The sequence below is a fragment of the Phocoena phocoena genome, chromosome 11 (genome assembly GCF_963924675.1).
Source record: "Phocoena phocoena chromosome 11, mPhoPho1.1, whole genome shotgun sequence".
Taxonomy (NCBI): Eukaryota; Metazoa; Chordata; class Mammalia; order Artiodactyla; family Phocoenidae; genus Phocoena; species Phocoena phocoena.
In genome coordinates, this window is record NC_089229.1 from 90,929,602 (window position 1) to 90,936,886 (window position 7,285).

Sequence of the window (7,285 nt, forward strand, 5' to 3'; positions counted from 1 at the left end):
AACAGCTGCACGATAAATAAAAGGCCATCATGTTATAGGAAAAGACTGGCATCTCTTTGCGGACCAAATCCCTTATAAATATCCCGCCACCCAACTCAGCAGAATGGACCTCCCCCTTTGGTATCTACTGTTAGAGTCAGGCCATGAGCCACTAATGTGTTATCGTTCACTGTGGGTGGGATGGGAGTTGGTAGAGACCATCTTGCATGAGGAATGATATAAACGTGGCAGAGGAGCTATGGGGATCAAATTAGGTAAAAGGTTGGAGAAGGGGTAGGAGCGGGGAGCTTGGCCCCAGGGGCGAGCTGGGGCTGGCTAAACGTGGATTATTGCAGGTGAAGTGTGCGATCCAGCCCTTGTGGAATAGAGGGAGAGTTTGGCTGAGTGTCTCTGGCCCACAGGCTGTTAGTGTGAACACACAGATGAGACATTGTTCCCAGGAGGCCCTTGGCTCCAAAGCAAAGTACCTAAGTGCTGAAGAGCTGAAAAACTACAGTGCATACCTAAGGACTGGTCCAAGTGGGGAACAGAGACTGAAAGACTTAGTTGTTCCTTCCTAGGGGGAAATCTCCATGGCCACTGAGCTGGGAGTCAGCTGCTGGCATGGACTCTGTGAAAGCAACTGTGTATGGTACACCCCTCGGCAACACGAGGCCAGTAGATTCTGAGAAGCCCATCCCATCCATCCACAGGTCTACTGAAAACCACCCAAACAGTCTCCTGCTTTAAGGCTGAAAAATATTCCTGGGATAGGCACATCCCAGAAGCCTCCCTTTGATACTGCAAACGAGAGCTCTTGACATTTACAGTCAGTAAATTCTTCCTGATATCCAGCTGAGGTCCAGTAGCCGCCCAAGCTTGTTTCTTCTTACCTGTACTGAGCGGAAATTCTTAACAGCTGCCAATCACCATCACTAAACGGTACCTTTAACTCCTTGCTGGTTGGTCTTAAGCCCTCTTATCTAATCTTCTTTCCTCCATACTCATAATCCAAACTTTTCACCTTTTTAAAAAATTTCCAAGTCATTTGATTGACTTTATTATTTTCTCTCTTCCCTCTTTTTTAAAGTTCCCTCTTTCTTTGCTTAAAATAATGGGATTCCAGACTATCGTAGGGATTTGGTAAATGCTAAAACATAAATTCCCGTGAGCTGTATTTTATTCAATATTGAGTTAATTTTTCAAATATTTTACTTGAAGTCTTCCCCCTAATAACTATGGTCACCACTGACCATAGGTCTTACATTTTTACAGTGTAATTTTCTGCTTGATTACCTTCAAATAGCGATTTTACTATACATAGTACTTTGTATGTGCCTTTTTATCTTTATGGTATTTAATTTAATTATTCCTTTTCAGTTTATGTTTCTCCAGAACTGAAAGTTATTTTTGTCTGTCTTCTTCACAGTCAATCTTGTTCTTTGTACAGGAGTTATGACCAAAGAATAGAACTTCTTTCAAAAGAAGAGATTTATAAAAGTTCTCATTCATTCACTAAAGATCACACTTAGTATTATAAACTGTCATCTCTAGATCTTCTCTGTCTTTGAGTAATATCTTCCTAAGACTCTAGATTCATTTTCCCAAGGCCATATTATTGTTGAAATATCTAGATATATCACAGCTATTTTTCATTGTGGAGTCATTTATTGGTCCTAGCTGGCAAGACTGCCATACTTTTTTCCTTAGAGGCTGAAGGAAGTGGTGATGTTATACAATAGAACTTTGTAAAATCTATTAGAAGGTTTGGAAGACTACAACAGAAGGCAGGAGTGGGAGGAGGACATGAGTCAGAGCAATGCCAGGAAAGTTTGTATTTGAGTCTCACCTCTTCTGTGCCTGTGGCTTTGTGACCATGGAAAAAACACTTTCTATCTTAGAACTTCAGTTCACTGAAGATAATAGAATAATAATTCATAGGAGTTTTTGAGATCCCAGAGTGATAATACATATTAAGTAAGTTTTTCATTACTTTTATTTTTTGGTTTAATGCTACCCTGTCTTCTCTGGGTAATGGTCATTTCTCCAATTGTCAGAACTTATGGCAAAGGAAAGGCTTCCTTCAGGAGAAGTAGTTGAAATAACTTCTAAAGTTTTGTGTTTTTGTTAATCAATCAAACATGGAGGGGCTGGGAGTTGAACCCATGGGCTCATGTATGCTAAGCATGTGCTCTACCACTGAGCTACACTCCCTCCTTCTTTGAAATAATTTTTTTTATGTAGGCTTTATTATTATCCACGTATGGTGAAGCCAACAGATCAGGAGATGATTGCCATTGAAAAGATAGTTTGTTACTCACAGTTCCCAAGAGGAGGGCACATGCCATGTCACAAAGGGCCACATGGGGAAACACCAGCATTGGTCAGGAGACAGAAGAAACAAGGAGGAAATATGGGCAAGAGGCTTCATTGTGGCTTTTGTGGGAAGGGACAGTCAAGGCAGGGTAAGCAGGATTGGCTGGTTTGAATAATTTCAGCAGACTCTGGGCCATAGAAGCTGTCCCTGGTTGCCCCGAACATGACCCTGGTGTTATTAGGGCAAATGGATTTTGTCCCAGAGTGTAAGAGCCTTGTGAGAGTTCAGTAAAGGAGGCAGTATGGGTACAGAACATGGACTTGTTAATTTGCATGTGAAAGAAACTCTAGCAGATGAGTTGTTTACTACCTCTAGAATTGGCTAGCTCTGGGAGGAGCAATCTCTCCAGGGTCAGCAAGGCCCCAGATGTCAAGCATCAGAAACATACGGTTAATACAATGCTCTCACACTCACCTGTCGTGAGATTTGTCTCCCAACTCGCCTAGTCTGGTCATGCTACAAAGGAAGGCATACTGTCTTTATCAGGCCCTTATTAATACACGTATACCTTGGGTGTGGAGGGATAAGATGGGTACCAAGTGGTGCATTATTAGAGAACAGTTCATTTATTCATATATTCATTCATGCATTTAAATACTTACTAACCAACTACAAGGATGTCAGGCAAAGTTGCCTCCTAAGAGAGAAAATTTGGCCTTGGGTGATGAGCTATAGAACAGGGAAGTTTCAGTTGTAGTGACAACAGGCAGCATGGAAGCCATCAGACTGATTCAGAGAACTTTAGGACAGAGAAAGCTGGATAAAGGAGAAGGGAGTGCTGTGGAGAGGGATGGATGGGAGTCTGGCAGTGGGCTGAGGAGCCCCGGAGTTGGAGAAGAGGAACAACAAAGGGACAGAGTCTACCACAAAAGGGGAGAGGCTCATCATGGACAAACTTTACTTCACAATTGAGTTTGGAACCAGTCCTATTTATTTCACCTTTCTGGAAGGATCTGGTTTCCTAAGCAAGGAAAATAGAACAGGAAGTGGGATATATCTGACACGTGCTCCTAATTACAGCACTTTTACATACAGAGACCTAAGAATAGAAAAAGAAGGATGTTTAAAACTTCTTTTGAGTTTTGAACCTTTGAAGAAACGGTACTCAAGAAATCAAAGAAACAAATGAATTTTAAAATCATACCTTTGTAAACAAGCATGAGATTCACCCTCATTCAAGTCATTTCCAAGATAGGCCAGGGTGTCATTCTTTTTCTTTCCATTCTGCAACCATTTCTGTGAGCTTCACAGTGAAATATCTGAGTGACTCTAGGAGCAGAAGGTAAGGGAGAGTGAAGGATGAGGGGGTTAAGCTACATGTATAGGTTCTGAAAAATTGTGTGGAATCCAGACTTTAATGTGTCGTTGTCCAAACAGTTGCACTAAGTCTTAATAGCAGGATTCAATTTCTACATTAGAGCTACTAGTCTTAATACAGTAACATGGTTTTAGCCTGGGCTTGAGGAAGAAAAAATAGATGAGATTTGACATAATTCCAGCTGTAGTGAAGTAAGAACTTAAAAATTAACAAATATGTAGTGTTGAACTTACCTGGTGGCACAGTGGTTAAGAATCCTCCTGCCAATGCAGGGGACATGGTTCAAGCCCTGGTCCAGGAAGATCCCACATCCTGGGAAGCAACTAAGCCTGTGCACCACAACTTACGAGCCTGCGCTCTAGAGCCCATGAGCCACAACTACGAAGCCCTCGTGCCACAACTACTGAAGCCCATGCACATCGAGCCCGTGCTCCAAAGCAACAGAAGCCACCTCAGTGAGAAGCCCACGCACCAAAACAAAGAGCAGCCCCTGCTCTCTGCAACTAGAGAAAGCCTGCGCGCAGCAATGAAGACCCAACACAGCCAAAAATAAACAAATAAATGAATTAATTAATTAAAAATGTAGTGTTACAGGTCATGTTTCCCAGAAAGAAGACTCTGAGACTGAATTTCCTTGCAGAAAGTTTATTGGGGGGTGTTCTTAGGACCTGTGAGGAAATGAAGAAAGTAGGATTGGGCAGAAGGAAAAGCTGGGATGTGATCTAGTCACACAATATCCAGATCATCCCATGGGGCTATTTGGTGCTGAAATGTCCTTGCAGAATTATCCCAAATTGGAGAATGGGGGTGGGGTCTTTATACCCTGATGTTGATCATTTGATGCAAGCCACACACAGGAAAGGGTGTGATTGTGGGCAAGGTGACTCTCCTTAGCAGAGGACAATCTCTGGGTTTGAAGTTAGTGAGTGGGAATTCTGCTGAGAACTGTCATCTGTCAACACACCCAGCAGCTGGGCTGCTATATTCTGAGTGTTTGTGTGACCCCAGGATTCAAATATTAAATTCCAACACCCAATGTGATTAGGTATTAGGAGATGGGCTCTTTGGGAGATGATTAGGTCAGGAGAGTGGAACCCTTGTGAATGGGATTAGTGCCATTATAAGAGATCCCAGAGTTTCCTTCCCCTTCCACTATGTGAGGATACAATTAGAAGTTTGCCACCCAGAAGAGGACCCTCACTCAACCATACTGGCACCCTGGTCTCAGACTTCCAGCCTCCAGAACCATGAGATATAAATTTCTGTTGTTTATAAGCCACTCAGTCTGTGGTATTTTGTTATTGCAGCCTGAATGGACTCAGACATATGGGAAGAGTGCTTCTGATCTAAAGAAGTTGGGGGTGATCTGCTCACCACAGTATCTTCTTTCAGGCTACCATAATCATTGTACCAATGCTATGCAAAAGAATGAGGAAATAATAAATTTGTTTTATCAAATAAAATATATAGCTACTTCACTGAATTGGGATTCGGGGTGAATGTTTGCTTATGTTATCTTCAGAAGAAGGGTTAGAGCAGGCTTCTGGTGACTTGTTTTCACAGTCACTCACCCATTCACCCTTTCATCAAGCATTTATTGCGTCTCCCATGCAGCGAAGATGTTTCAGGAAACAGACTAGACCCCATATGTTGACTTCACCCCTTCCCATCCCCAGCCATCTGGTTTTCCAGTAGAGGACAAATGTGAAGTTAACTGGGAATTTGGTCTGTTGGTTCTCAAACTTGAGAGCTCCCCAGGTGAAATCTAAAATTGGCCCCTGCACACTGAGACCAAGGAGAGACAGAAGCAAGAGAGCACTCCAGGTCAGTAAGTGACAGTTTTAATCAGCAAGGGATATTCATCCAAGGCTTGTTTAGGTGGCCGAGAGACTAGTAGATCTCTGTACCTGCCCACCAGAATCTTAAAAGTTTATACAGAGATCTTAACAGGGTTCAGTCACGTATACTGTCCAGATGGCCTCAACAACACGTTACTCTCTCAAGGCCGTGTCCTTGAAATGGCTCCAGCCATGAGAACAGTGGGCAGAACGTACATTCTAAGGACAGGGGAGTGGGTGAGGAGCCTCCAGTTGCCCAGGTCCAGCTCACAGGTCAATGTCCTCTCAATGACTCCTTCCAACATGGTCTGAATTTCTAATGTACTCAGTAAGTATTCAAATATTTTAAAGATGATGATGATGTATACTCAAAAAAGGGAAAGCGAAGACTTGAATAGTAATTTGTGAGTGAGCAAAAACTAGCATTAGATTTAATTCTCAATTCTGACCATAATGCTTATTTATACCAACTCAATTTCATAAACACTATCATATCACTTATTAAATATCTTTTCCCTTATGTTCAGAGTCAATGGTGCCTTACCTTCCTGTCTCCACTTCCTGCTCCTCATTCCCTCTGGTATGTTCACTTTCTTGTTAATAATTACCAACCCTGATGTCCATCCTTTATGACTTTCCTACAGTTCATGGTCTCTGTCTCTACTTCTCCCTCTATCTTAACTCTTCCTAGGATGTTGCTCCAGGTGATGACATGGGGGAGATGTTGAGGCAGGTTGAGTTAGTAGGAAGGGATAGCACAAAGGGGCATAGTCAGGGAACGAAGTATCCAGGAAGAAGCAGATACATACTGAACAGTATATTGAAAGTTCTGGCCTGGTCCTCCACTCTCCACTTTTATCTCCATGATCATGAGAATCTTACTGGTCCCAGAGGGCACTCCACTGCACTTAGGCAAACAAACATGCCACAGAATAAAAATGGGAAATAATTACTTGGATTGACTCATTCCACTCACTCCACCTGCTCTTTTCCCTTCACACCACTACTAATATACCAGGGCTGGGGAGGGGAAGAGGCTAAGTCAGTCAGTAAGTGGAAATGTTAGGTGTTTGTGGGCAGGCAGGTGGTTTGTGGTAAGGTATTTACATGATTGTGAAATGCAAGAATGGTATTCGCCAATGATGGGATGTTGATTTGTAAGCCAAGGGCTAAAGGGTCAGAGAACTATTGCTGTGTTGGGGCCAGCTAGTATTTGGAAAAGGATGGCAGTCAGTGAGGTTAAGGCTGGATATAATTATGGAAGCTAGACCAGGTGTTAAAATGGCAACTTACTCAGGGTGACAGTTTTAGAATTGTCATCAACTTATGACCCTCTAGTTCTCCTTCCACCGTCTCATTTTCCAATTTGCTAAGTTACAAAATATTCAAGTTCATCAGCGTTTCCTCAGGGAGAAAGTCACCATTTTCTAATTGTGTGATTCTGGTTACATTTCAGTATCTTAGCAAAAGCCATTTCCGAAAAGTCACAAACACAATTTTCACATAGTTTTCAAGACATCCGGTTTTAAACACAACTTTCTCAAGTTCCAAGAAGAGATAAAATTTTAAGAATAAACTTAAAAGGATTTGGTTGCTAGATAAGTAAAGAATGAATGAGGAAAGCTGTGATAACCATCAAGCAAGATCTTAAAAGGGATGCATTTAGAACAGACCATATAATAGTTACAGCTCTTAGTCACCAAAAATGGAATAGAACCCAAACCACAGCAAAGGCTCTTTCATTTGTGAAGCCAATATTAATTTCTCATGCAC